Source organism: Topomyia yanbarensis, chromosome 3 (assembly GCF_030247195.1).
Source record: "Topomyia yanbarensis strain Yona2022 chromosome 3, ASM3024719v1, whole genome shotgun sequence".
Taxonomy (NCBI): Eukaryota; Metazoa; Arthropoda; class Insecta; order Diptera; family Culicidae; genus Topomyia; species Topomyia yanbarensis.
This window is the reverse complement of record NC_080672.1, coordinates 375137205-375150967: the sequence shown is the minus strand read 5'-3', so window position 1 is coordinate 375150967 and position 13763 is coordinate 375137205. Positions and strand designations below refer to the sequence as shown.

At 35.6% G+C, this 13763-nt stretch overlaps 1 protein-coding gene across 3 annotated transcripts in view; it reads left to right on the top strand.

Moving 5' to 3' along the window:
• Positions 1–13763, top strand: part of LOC131693686 (probable beta-hexosaminidase fdl) — a 151341-nt gene that overhangs the window by 14937 nt on the left and 122641 nt on the right. The gene's annotated exons all lie outside the window — the stretch shown is intronic.

Below are 13763 nucleotides of genomic sequence, written 5' to 3'. Positions count from 1 at the left end.
TTTTTTTGGTAGATTTCAAGGTTTTAACCGAATAAAAGCTTTTCAAATCCCCACCTTTTTAGTACCTATTATTATTTGCCTTTCCTATGATAAACTGGGTGCATTGAAGACGAGTTTGAGAAATTCAATATTTATAATCGCTTTTTTTTAAAAAAAATGTGCCCTGTTGGGGTAAAACCGACACCCTATGGTTAGGGTAAAACTGACACGCTGTTAAGACGGTTGTGTTAACTTGCGATTCATTACAAAATGCTAGGGATCTTTGTGACACTTCAATTACACTATTAGAACACTGTAGTAATAGCACGATTACATAGAAATACTTTTATTGTGTTTATTTATTGTATGTCTCTATAAAAATCAATCATTGGAATTTTTGCTTATCTGATTGCTATTTTTGCAAAAAGCTCATCAAACAGAATTACTAGTGTTCTCTTGGTTTGTCATGATCAGAGTCCGAAAAATCTAGTCTGAAAAGGTAGTTTTACTAAGAAGCGTGTGCCACTTATTAGTGAATGAATCCGATTAGCAGAACGTAGAACGCTTGCAAATCTTCTCTTACGAATTAAAATGGCTCTGAAGGTTGCAATGATGTGCGTAAGCATTATTTGGAAATACCCATTACAAGAAATAAGCTTATAGCATAAAATACTCTTATTTATAGCACTACGCTACCGAACTCTCTTCCCATCACTACATGATGAAGCTATAAAAAGCACATATTTGCGTCACACATACTCACACTTTATTAATCACGCATATATCTCATTTTTAATAAAGATGAAGATTTTAATAAAGTGGAGATAAAATAAATTAAAGGGGGTGGCGATCTTACCCCTATGGGGTGTCGGTTTTACCCGCAGTGCTTACAAAAAGGCACTTTGTTTTCCAAGTTTTACAACCAATAGTTTTTAATGAAATTAATTTTTTGAAGGGCTGAAAAAATTAAGCCTTGTTAAGAATTTGCTGACGAAGAACTCTGCATAGAAATTATAATTTTATTGGTTTTGTGGCAACCCAGAAAAAGTGTTAAGCTTAAGGTGTCGGTTTTAACCATAATTCCCCTACCTTCACAAGGCTTTTATTGGTCAACTAGCATGGTACAATCAATTGATTCGGCAGCAGCTTTCCATTATTAATCCGCACGGAGCAAACAAATAAACTTGCAGCAGCTTCTCTGCTAAACCATCAGCAAAGAACAAGCGACAAGTTGATTATACTGCCGAAAATCGGTAGAGACTTCTTGTTGCTGTCCGTATTGATGTGCAATCTGCTGCCACAGAGTGCTTATACGGTGGGCGATAAATAAATAGCCGCACAGGAATGACGTCGTTACTTATATTTATAACTTCTCCACTGTCTTGCAAATCAGTTTTATCCAATGCGAGAGCGTTGCGGAATATTTTTAATAAAAAACTTATTCTTTCATTATTTATAGTAATTTTACATTCTACGGAAATATTTTTACGCTAGGGGGCATATTTGCAATCATATAGTGCATCAATCTAGTTATTTCCTTCAGTACTACAGTAGTTATAAGCGTTCAAAAACTGACGCGCTTGTCACTGTGTGGGTGAGTGCGACATGGTTATATGGAAAAAATAAAATTTTACTCCGAGTAACTTTGTGGGTCCTATTTAGCTTCCAGAACAACTCTGCAAATTTTAAGCTCGATCGGTGAAACTATATTTTTGCGCCCACGGTTTAAAGTTTACATGGGATTTCGCATGGAAAAATCGTGTTTTGAAAAATAATTCTTCTAAGAGTCGCCCATTACTTCTTAAAAAGAAATAGATGGCTGATTTTTATAGGAAATTTGTCAAGTAAACAAAGTCTAGAAAACTGCGAAACGATCTGATGCTTGTGGAAAAAGTTATTAAGCAAAAACCGATTTATTTCCTGAAAATTGAAGAAAATTTCACGTTTCATAGCATCACTGCTGCTGACGGTCGAATTATATACAAAATTTTTAGCTTTCTCTTATTATGTGCAAAAGAAGCCTCAAATTATCCCTCAAATCTCTTGTGAAGTGGCCAAATAGTATAAATAAATGATTTAGACACATTAAGAGAAGATTAAAACAAAATTGCGTATATTTGGACAACCAACAGCAGTGGTGCTAGAAAAAATGAATATTTTATCAATCATCAGAGCATCAATCGGTCTCTGCTTAATAACTTTTTTCTCAAGCATCAGATTGTTTCGTGGTTTTCGAGACTTTGTTTCTTTGTTAAATTTCCTATAAAAGCCGCGTAACGATTTATTTTTAGGAAGTAACTCCTGGAGGAATAATTTTGTAAAAGTTAATTTTTCCATACAAGATCCCACGTAAACTTTAAACAGTGGGTGCAAAAATATATTTTCAGGGATCGAACTAAGAATTTGCACAGTTGTTTTAGAACCCAAATGGTATCTAAAAAGTTGTTCGGAGCTGAAATCTAATTTTTGTCCCACCCTACCCAGCAAACCAGTAATCGTATATAAAAGTTTACAATAAATTACAAATAATGACAGACTAAATCAAAATTACAAATAGTGCAAGCAAAAATTATGTTTTGTTGTAAAAAGTTCACATAAAATGCAAATCTGTGATCGAAATACAATGTTGACTTGAAGTTATTTATTAGTCCACTACAACTTAAAACAAAATTGTACATGCGGAATAATAAAGACAATTTTGAAACATTGTATAGAAATTAATTTGCAATTGGATTAGACTGCAAAGTCGTTCAAAAAAATAGTCACCTCCTTATGGCACTTCGCAAATTCTCCGCCAGACTAGTTCAATATTTTAGCAATAAAAAATGACTTGAGTACAGAATGTAGGTTGTAATTTGACAGGTATAGAAGGTATGCCATATTTAGGTTGGATTATGGTATTTTTAGATCGTGATCACAAAGCGATAAAAATGATCAAATATAATCGTTGCTAGACAGTGTATAAATAGATGAGTACATATCGGCTATGCTGGAAATACGAAGATCTCAGGTTCGAAACTGGAAGTAAATCGTAGCAGATAATTTTAATAATTGATGTTCCAGTAACTCCAACCTCACCCATGAAAAACATATCTACCAGTGTGGGCGAAACTGTGTCTTAAAACAGAATTATGGAAATTTCATCCTGATTTTTTATTTTCATATTATTTTTTTAAAAATACTTCTTGTTACCACATTGAGGGCCTTAAGCTGCATAAACCTTCATGTGTGATTGTAAAGTAGAGCATATATAAACTCAAAATGATACGCTAGATGATTATATAATGCTTCTGATGAGATCAAAATTCGTCGTAAATCACATAGTTCTACTATACCGATTTGTTGTACGTATATGGCCTCCACTTTTGTTCACATAGAAGAGATCTGTGCATTTTATACAATCAATTCATATCGTTGAAGAGTACAGTTAATCAAATTGCAACTTATTAAAGTGAATCAAAATGTTGGCTGGGTAGTGGGTAGACATTACCCACTAGGTGACATAATCGGAGTGTCGTGACTACGATATTCGTTTGATTCGCGTTTGAATGGAAAATGTATGAATAACTCGTTTTTTCCTTCGCCAACTATTTTCTTTCTTTTCAAATACGCAGCATTCATTGGAAATATTGTTGGAATGTCACACTAGTTTATAACTTTTGGGGTAATGTTAAGCTAAGAAAAAAAAAAGTTTTCTAAATCAATTTTGCGTCGCTGAACACTCCTCTTCTCCAAAGAAACGTTTTCTGTGCAGTTATCGATCGAAGTATTAGGCTTACAGTTCGAAAGGTAATGATATAGCCTCATAACCTTTCCTGATTATTAGGCTTAAATTTCCCTTAAGGGAGTCTGACAGCACAAAATAAAAAAAAATAATTTTTTTTTGCATATTTCGGATCTCTAAGATTCTTATCTAATATGCTCAAGAAAGCATTTACTCGAATTCAACTTGGTTCGTCTGGTAGAGCCAATCAAACTTTCAACTATCAATTTTCATATGAAGCTGATAAAATCGGGGGCTGATAAAATCGGGTCTTCTCTGTATATATTTTTTGAAAGGGTATACCAATACCTTCTGAATTGGTTATTGGTTTTATTGATCGGATGATTTTCTCATAAGATATTGACCAATAACTTAAAGACAAAAAATGTTTTTTTTGCAAAAATACATACATACATACATACATACATACATACATACATACATACATACATACATACATACTTTTAAGAGTAAGTGAATATGTTTAAGAGTAAGATAGTTCAACAAGTTCGCACATAAATTGTATGTTCATATTTCCATTGTTTTGCGCGGAAAAAATCCGTCCATAGATTCATGAAAACAAGATCACGACTTCGTGAACTGAAGGATTTACGAAAACCGTTACAAAGCTCCTAAAATTATGAATAATAAACCTAGTATTCATGAAATTATTTGTGTTTCCAAAAAACAAGTTCGCGTCGAATATATACATAGCGTTACAATCGAATGTTTGGTAGGGTTACTGTGGTTGTTCCATGTACATGTCTAGTTTTTGTTGTGATCCTTGTTCACAATTTGGGAATACAAAGACTACGGTTAAACGATGTTCATGATTGCAGGAGCCGTTAGCGTGATATTTTATTCAAGAGTTTGTTATCGGATTTTTCTGTCATAATAGCGTGATCTATGTTCATGATTTCAGGATCTCAGTCGCGATTTTTTATATTTTTGTCACGAGTAGTATAATTTATGTTCTTCCCTCGGCATGATACTGTACCTTGATGTGGTCCGGGGGCTTTTCCACCAAAGCAGTATTACAGTGATTATATCACATAAACTTGGGATACGATTATTTTCTTTTTAGTTAAGCTACATTGTGATCAATTTTAGTACTTAACTTGGCGACCTTTATTATCCACTGCCATGGTCAAATAATATACAATGTGGGTTTAGGGCCCAATTCTCAATACTAATGTATGTCTTTCATGTGATGATCATAAATTCAGCTGTATCTTGTACCTACCTAATCTATTACGTCTCTCATATATTGTCCTTTATTTCTTCTTTTTGAGTCCTATACTGCCATTCTACACCCGCCTTCAGCTGGGTCAGCAAAGATGGTGATAGTGAACGTCTTAACACTCACACATTCTCAAACGCGGTCTCAAGCATGAACCTATAAAAAAGCCCCCGCGCGCGGTTACGTATCGATCACGTCCGGAAGTCTATCCTTGATCCTAGAAGCCTAGGTCCATGCCTTCAGCTGGACCAATTAAGAAAATACGCTCATACCTATTAGACAACACGTCTCATGGCGACATGACCGGGAACCCTATCTATATAAACGATCTCACTCTCTGCTAGAATTCTAACCGCGCACCGAAAATTTAATATCAGACTCACGGTTCGCGCGACCATTCAAGAACACACGTTACAAAATCACGTCAGCGCACAAACGTTAGAGCCCCTCGCGATTTTCCAAGCAACCTATGCCCACGAACTCGCAAACGTGATTACACCCCGGTAATAAGGTGAAAATCTCAGCACTCATAAACTTAGCAACACGATCTCAAGCGTCAACCTGCAAACTCCCGCGCTCGTGCCATCATGAATCGGGATCGTCCGGAAGTCTCTATCCTCGGTACCAACAATCTAGGTCCTTGTTAATTAATAAAAAAATAATAAAATTGAAAAATAACTCCCATATCCACTAGACAAAACGTTCCATGGCGACATGACCGGAAACTGATATGGGGTAACTCTCTCCCTGTCAGAATGTGATCCGTACACCGAAAGCTAAAGATCAGAATGACGGTCCGCGAATATATGAATGGCCGCAGGGTTTCAAAATCGAATTTATACACGCGAAGTCACATACGCGCGAGCACACGCAACAAACACGTCAACATACGAACGCTTAAGCCCTTCGCGATCATCTACGCACACCTATGCCCGAGATCGCGTAAACTTGATAACACTCCGGCAATTGTGTGAACGTTTTAGTACTTACGACGTTACAAACGCGGTCTCAAACGCGAACCCGCAAACGCGCGCAATCATGAATCGGTCACGTCCGGAAATCTTTAGCATTCATTCTAGCAATTTAGGTCCATACATTCAGTTGGACCAATAAAAAAAAATAAAGCTCATATCCACTAGATCACGCGTTCTACGGCGACATGAATGGGAATTCTAATGATATGTAAGAACCCACCTTCTTTTGAAATCTGAACCGTACACCAAAAATCAAAAATTAAGTATCAGATTCACGGTCCGCGCGCGATCATTCTAGAACACACGCGAAGATGCGAAAGGCACACGGTTATGAAATAGAATGTATACACGCGAAGTTCATACACGTTAGCACACGCGACATACAAACGCGCACGCGACATGCAAACGCACACGCGATCGAGCACGTTAACGTACAAATCTTCGAGCCCTTCGCGTTGATACACGCGATCGCGAGTCCCTACGCCCGCACATACCTGAACCGTACAATGAATATCACATTCAGAATCACGGCCCGCTACAATTGGCCTAATGCAGTGTTTTATTGGGCGACATTGCCTGTCTCGTCTGCAAATTGTAGTATGTGATTCTGACGGGGAGCCCTTCCGAGAACTTAGCTCTACAGTTCCAGTAGGACAACTCTCGAAAAAAAAACCATTGTGAATAAACATGTTCATACAAATTCTGAAGCCACGCTTTAGTTTTGTTTAGAATAACTTCACCACGGCAACAAAAACATTTTTTTTGGTTTGGTTTCAAGGGGAGCGGGTCCAGTCCTATGGCTGGCTACGTCCTTGAAAAGTAATCCATTTTTAATGACTTTTTGTCTATTCTGAGCGTGGTGCCCGCTGGATCTCGAAGCCTCTGGCCCTAGCGCACAAGGAAAAAAAATTGTTCCCAAAATCGTGAATAAAGTGTCATGAATTCTGGAACAATCACGTTTTTACGTTACGAAAACAGGACCATGACCAAAAATCATGGCTTTTATATTATTATGTTCAATTTCTCTTCAGTAACGCCCGCATAACGCTTTCATTAGTGGAAATATTTGATTTTGTTTTGTGAACTTCAGTCACGGTTTCCGCCAAGAACTAGCTCACAATTTTATGAACATTATTCATAAAACCAAAGGTTGACTCATGATTTTTTTTTCATGGTTATAGAAACAATAGTTCACAAAATTTAAATATTCTGGCTATTTTTTCGTGAACTATTTCACGAAATTCGGAATTTTATTCATGAATGTATTCAATCCTCGAGAACTAATTCATGATCCCTAATATATTAGTTACGATCCAATATCCATGCTCGTAAAATAGTTCATGACATCACGAAATATTATTCATGTATTCGTGAACCGGTTCATGTGACTATTACAACTTACCATTCGTTTTCGTGAAATAGTTCACAAAATCATAAAATATTATTCATGTATTCGTGAACTGGTTCATGATTCCTAATACAGGGTGTTTGGTTCATGGTTAAGAATCTCTCGGGGGGTGATAGACTGCCATATTTGGAGAAAAAAATTGTTCTACACATATCATCAAATCTCAACCGTTACAGAGTTATTGAACTTTTTGTGTAAAAAACTTATTTGTCTTAAAATACCTCTAACTTTAAAAGTATACTTTGTATTTTAAATGTTTCAGTTCCATTCGAAAGGTTAGGAAATTTCCTATTGAATAGTGTTCTCATATCTTTTAAGTAATTAGTTTTAATTACCTTTTAGCTGTAAAGTAGTTAAAAGTTAGTGTTTTTGAGGAGGTTTTTGCTAATTTTCTCGAAATAAATAGGTAAGATTACAGCAATATCCATTATCCAAAAGTTGGGTTTTAGGACGATTCATAATTTGTTCTTGGACGTCATATTTCTATCTCTTCTCATTTCTTTGTAATTTCATTACTATACTTTTCCTGTAACCGACTTGCAAGTGCTTAAAAGACTCTAATCTAAAAAATATGCTTTATATCGTTATTTACAAGATTTCATTAGAAAGCTGAGAAAATGTCCTATCAGTGTATGCAGAAATATCTTTTAGTTAAGTATACTAAATGATTTTTTACTAACGATATAACTCAAAATTTGTGTTTTTTTGAGTTTTTTAATTATTCTATTTATTGATCAACAAAATTTATCGTTACTATTGTTCATTTGATGCCCCTTAATGTTCTCTATAACTTTTTATTAGATACTTTGTCTATATCTCTTTTCATTTTGCTGCTATTTAATAGTTAACACAGCATGAGCTCGCCACAAATGTAGTGGGTTCGAAATCGTTATTTTTGCATATGAAACGATGTGATAAAAACAATTTTGCGTCGAAACCAAAAGAGATAATTGAATCGAGTCAAAGAAAGAACTGTAGAACTTGCTGAGATGCATTATTTCCATGATAATAATGGTGATGTTTATTATTTACTATTTTAAATTAAAGAAAATGCTAATAATAGCACTAACTTTAAACTAATTTACTTTTAAAAGAATACTAAATTCACTTAACTGAAAGGTATTAATACATTTTTCACTGTAAAATTTTCCTGGCTTTCGAATAAAAAAAAAGTACAATATGTGCCATAATTTTTCAATTAGAGCTGGTACTAGTGAAAATGAGATAAAAATATCCAAGTTGAATAGCCCAAAATCATGAAAATAAGAAAAGGTAAGTGTATCATGTCAAAGAACGAATTAAGCAGCTCAACAAGGCTAACAATCTGAATTATTAAAATGATGAGGTTAACTATTAGGATTTTCAAGAAATGAACGAAAAATCGTTTAAAATTGTTTAATTTTCAATAAATTACTTTGAAAAGGCTACTTAAACTCATTAGCTGAAACATGTGAGGACATCACTCAATGCGAAATTTTCTCACCTTTCGAATGGAACATTTAAAATACAAAGTATACTTTTTGAGTTAGAGGTATTTTAATACAAATAAGTTTTTTACACAAAAAGTTCGATAACTCTGTAACGGTTGAGATTTGATGGTATGTGTAGAACAATTTTTTTCTCCAAATATGACAGTCAATCACCCCTCGAGAGATTCTTAACCATGAACCAAACACCCTGTATATTAGTTACGATCCAATATCCGTACTCGTGAAATAGTTCACGAAATCATGAATTATTATTCATATATTCGTGAACTGATTCATGATACCAAGTTTAATAGTCACAACTTATCATTCGTTTTCGTGAAAAAAAATCACGAAATCGTAAAATAGAATTCATGTATTCGTAAACTGGTTCATGGTTCCTAGTATATGATTTACGATCTATCTAGTATCTATTGGCGTGCTTGTGATATTTAGAAGATATCCCTAATCATTTACAATTTCATGCAACATGGTAATGAAGTTTTTACGTGAACTCTATCACAAAAGTTGGAGTATTCTTCGTGGAATCATTTTTGTTCCATGCATTTTTTTATGAAATACCCAGCTGCTAGCGACCAGTAATAGGTAAAAGCAGTAGATTTAAAAAAAACTTTAAGAACCTCGAACATCGTTATTTATTTGATAAGGTTCATTGTGATGTCCGGACAGAAAACGAAAACTGCACTGAGAACCCAAAATAGTATGCGTGATATAATTCACAGAATCAGATATCGCGAATGAGTCTTATTTTAATGATCCAGTTCATATTGTCACGTTATTCCGAGTTAAAAAACCATTAGTAACCAAAAAGTAATAGATCACGATAGGGCTAAGAGAATTTACGAATACCATGATAAAACTGCTGATATCATGAACATTAGTTACACTACTCTTTGAAAGCAAACTCTAAAATAAAATAACATGAACAGAAATTACGAGTATCGTGACTAAGATCGTGCAATCATGAACACAAATCACACAACTAGTGACAAAAATATCTAAAATCGTGACCAAGATCCTGAAATCATGAACATGAATTGATCTATTCATCACTAAAATATCACGATAACATGAACAGAAGTTACAAAAATCGCGACTAAGATCCTGAAATCGTGAACTGAAATCACACAACTCGTGACGAAAATATTTCAAATCGAGACAAAGATCCTGAAATCGTGAACATGAAGCACTCTGCTCATGACTAAAATATCACGATAACGTGAATGGAAATTACGAACTTCGCGACTAAGATCTTGAAATCATGAACTTTAATCCCTTTAACGTCATGAGTATTCACAAGAATCGCGAGTGAGCTCATGAAATCATGATCAACGTTTAACTGTCGTGAACATGAACAAGAATCAAGAATCACAACAAAAACTAAACATGTCCAGGGAACAGCAACAGTAACCCAACCAACCATTCTAATGAAACGCCATGTATATATTATTTCAGAACACACAAATAGTCTCATGAATACGAGGTTAATTATTATTCATAATTTCAGGAACTTGGTCACGGTTTTCGTAAATCGTTCACTTCGCGAAATCGTGACCTTTTGTTCACGAATTTATGAACGGAACCGCCTTTAAGAATGGACACACTGCACGGAAAAAATCCGTGCAGTGTGTCCATTCTTAAAGGCGGTTCTTTCCTTTGATGGAGATACAATTATAGCAATTTGAATGTGTTGCGATTTGATTCCGTAAACCCTTTATGTGGGCCAGATACATACGTGAGATTTCAAATTATAAGTTCGTTCACAATTTCAAGTGGGTAGTATTACCCATACTACCCACGTCATCCGCCGGTCCTGGTTTGAGCGCAACGAAAACTCAAATTGGAGTGCCTTAATTTTCATCCTACAATTTGAACCAATACGTTGAACAAAGATGGTGGACGCTGCCCTTGCTTCAAATGGGTGGGACGATCATTTGAAATGGGATGAAAATAGGTGCAGTGTCTTATGTAGAAAAAAACTAAAATCTCTAAAAGATAAATGTAATGAAGAAGCGAATTTTGATTTTGTCAACGGTGGGTAAAATATTGCTACTACACTCTCAATTCAGTAATTCAGTTCGGCAATTTCCACACAGCTGATTTATCAGTAAAAGTTTCCAACGGATGTCTCAGCAAAGTGGTATCCCATTTTCCGAGTTTCAGCAAAACCAATGTTACTTGTCCTGAATTCTCGGCAAAATCTTTGCTTGCTCATTTCTCGACTGTGTAAAACTTGGTAAAAGTTTCGAAAAAGCTAAGAATCGGTATAACAAAATTGAGTGTGTACCGTAGGAAGCCCCTAATTTTGCCCAAAGAAAGAGATTTGCCTTGTCAATATGCTAAACTCACTTCATTTCATTATGTTCTACAGAAATGTTAAATAACGTCAGACTATTACAATGCGTTCCGTTGGAATTATAATGGCCAAAACGAACTCTGTTGCCCTTTTCTTTACACCGTTCATTCAACACAAATTGGGCATTTTAGCACAATTTTCTAACCACACATGAGGTTACTCACCTTTCCATCCACCGCGATGACGATTATGCTTTGTTTGGAACTGTGCGACATTCGCCACAATGCTCATAGTCGCTAATGGTCAAGACGTGCTAACGTGGAAAGGTGATGGCATTTCGTACAACTACTTGATACTGTTTACAATAAATATCTTAATTAGTGATGTAATGCTCCCTTAATGTTACTAATCAAATGTCTGATAAAATCAATACAAAATCCGTGAAGCTGCATCTATTTAACTTCACGAAAAACGCCGAACAAAACGAAAAAGCGCTTGAAGAATCAACGTTTAATTTATTTCTAATGGGTTGCTCCTTACTCTGTTAGTTTTCCTAATCAATTATCCTGGACAATTAATTGATAAAATGAATTCAGATATTGAAAATTATTCGATTACCGTATAAAGAATCGTCAAAAATTAGACACTACTATTGATCACACCTTTGATTGTTCTACAGAAAACCGATGTTTACAATTGAACTTTTATTCTGCAATGTTTACAAACAATAGTGATAAACAAAATTTAAAAATGACACCCGAAACACCTCGATCGATTCGATTTCATCGGCGCACCCAATTTACACTTCTGTCTGCCGTTACTAGTTCGCCCGCACCTGTAGTTGTAGATCAACAGCTATAGAGAGGCCAATGACCACCGCCCAATATACCTTCAGACAGGTGAAGGCATGCGGCGAATAAAAGTGCTGAACCAGCCAGGTCCGTACGAATCGATAGCAGCGAACCGCCAATGGCGTTATCACAGACGGTAGATACATGATTTATTATCACGAAGCGGTACTTTCTGCTGATGTAGAAGTGTATAGGTAGGTTTGCATTCTATTATTTGCTCTCGTTTTTTTTCGCTCTGTTTATTTTGTCCGAATCGAATGGTGAGGAAGAAGGTGTGTGCACGTATTTTTGTCCATTGCAAAGTGCGATTTTGTTTTGTTTTTGTTTAACTCTAACAAAATTGATTTTTTTTTCTTTTCAACTCCGCTTTCAGTTTGGTTCTAGTCCTCAGAAGTGGCGTGGGAAATTGTTACTAGATCCGAATTCAGAGCCACCTACTTAACCCATACAACGCATGCATAAATAGTAGTGGTCAGTCAGAAACATCGGGTGCTAAACAGAATTTGTATTGTGAAATTATCTATGTAGTAAGTTCCCCGAGCAGTAGCCGGTCACCATTGCATCGCATCGAACTGACGGTAATGGTAGGGAATGAATAAATAAATAATGATTATCGCATCAAGCCGGGCATCGTTTCATGAGAATATGACAAGAGACAGAAAAAAAAAACATTAGGTTCGTTCCGGCTTGGGAGAAGTTTGTAGGTCTTTTCGTATTTAGGCTACTGACTTGATTTGAATAATTTAGAAATTTATTTGCATAATGTATGATTAGCTTTATTTCGTGTTTTGTTAAAGTTATGCTTCTGTGCTAGTTCTTACGATCTTTCAGTTTCGTTATTTTTGAACTAAAATTTCAAAACCAAAAATTGTTTTGGAATAACTAGTATGAAAAGCGCATAATTAATTATTACTTTTGTTGTAAACAATCACAGAACCCCAACTTTTGTTCACATTAGGTGTTACTTAATCCGGGGAAGTGACCACTGTATCGATTGCATCATCGGAAAGAGCTCTCCATTTGTTTACTCTGACTAACAACACAAATGTTTAGTTCCGAGCACGTGTCGGTAATGGCGATCAGTAGCACCTGAGTAAACATTTCTCATTGGAAAAAGGGTGCCCCAGATAAGGTTCGTGGGAACAGCGTTTGAAGTGTGGGTTTTTCTTCGCTCGAAATCTTTCATTAGCCATTCGGTATGTTCTGTTTGAACATGTTCTTCGATAAGTACTTGGTAAATATTGATCAATTTGCAGCTACGCACATATTACATTCTGGTGGGACAAATAATATTTCTTATCAGTAATTGAGGCACTTAATTGTAAGTAGAGACCTAAAGTACACAAGTGCTGTACACTGCGGATAATAGCAGCTCGTTTAGGGTAGAACTCGAACATAAGATGCTGTTGGTTTGCCGCGAATGAGTCAGCGCGTATACTGGTTTACAGTAGATCGCCTTATTCTAGCAGCCATAGAATGTACAGCCGCCTTTAAAAACTCATCGCGTAGTTTCTGACGCCTAGTTTGCCGCATTATAACTTAAGAATCAGTTCTTCGACTACATAACATTGGTTCATTTTCAAATTTAAATGCCATTTGGTAAATTTGGCTGAAATTTTAACTTTTTGCTATGACTAATTAACTTAACCTTGTAATATGTCTAAGAAAGTTGTACTATGTAAGCCCCTTTTTCATCTGAACTGAACCTAGGGTGGTTCTAATTTCGTTACTATCTGAAATTGAACTTTTTATCGGTTCGAGGTAG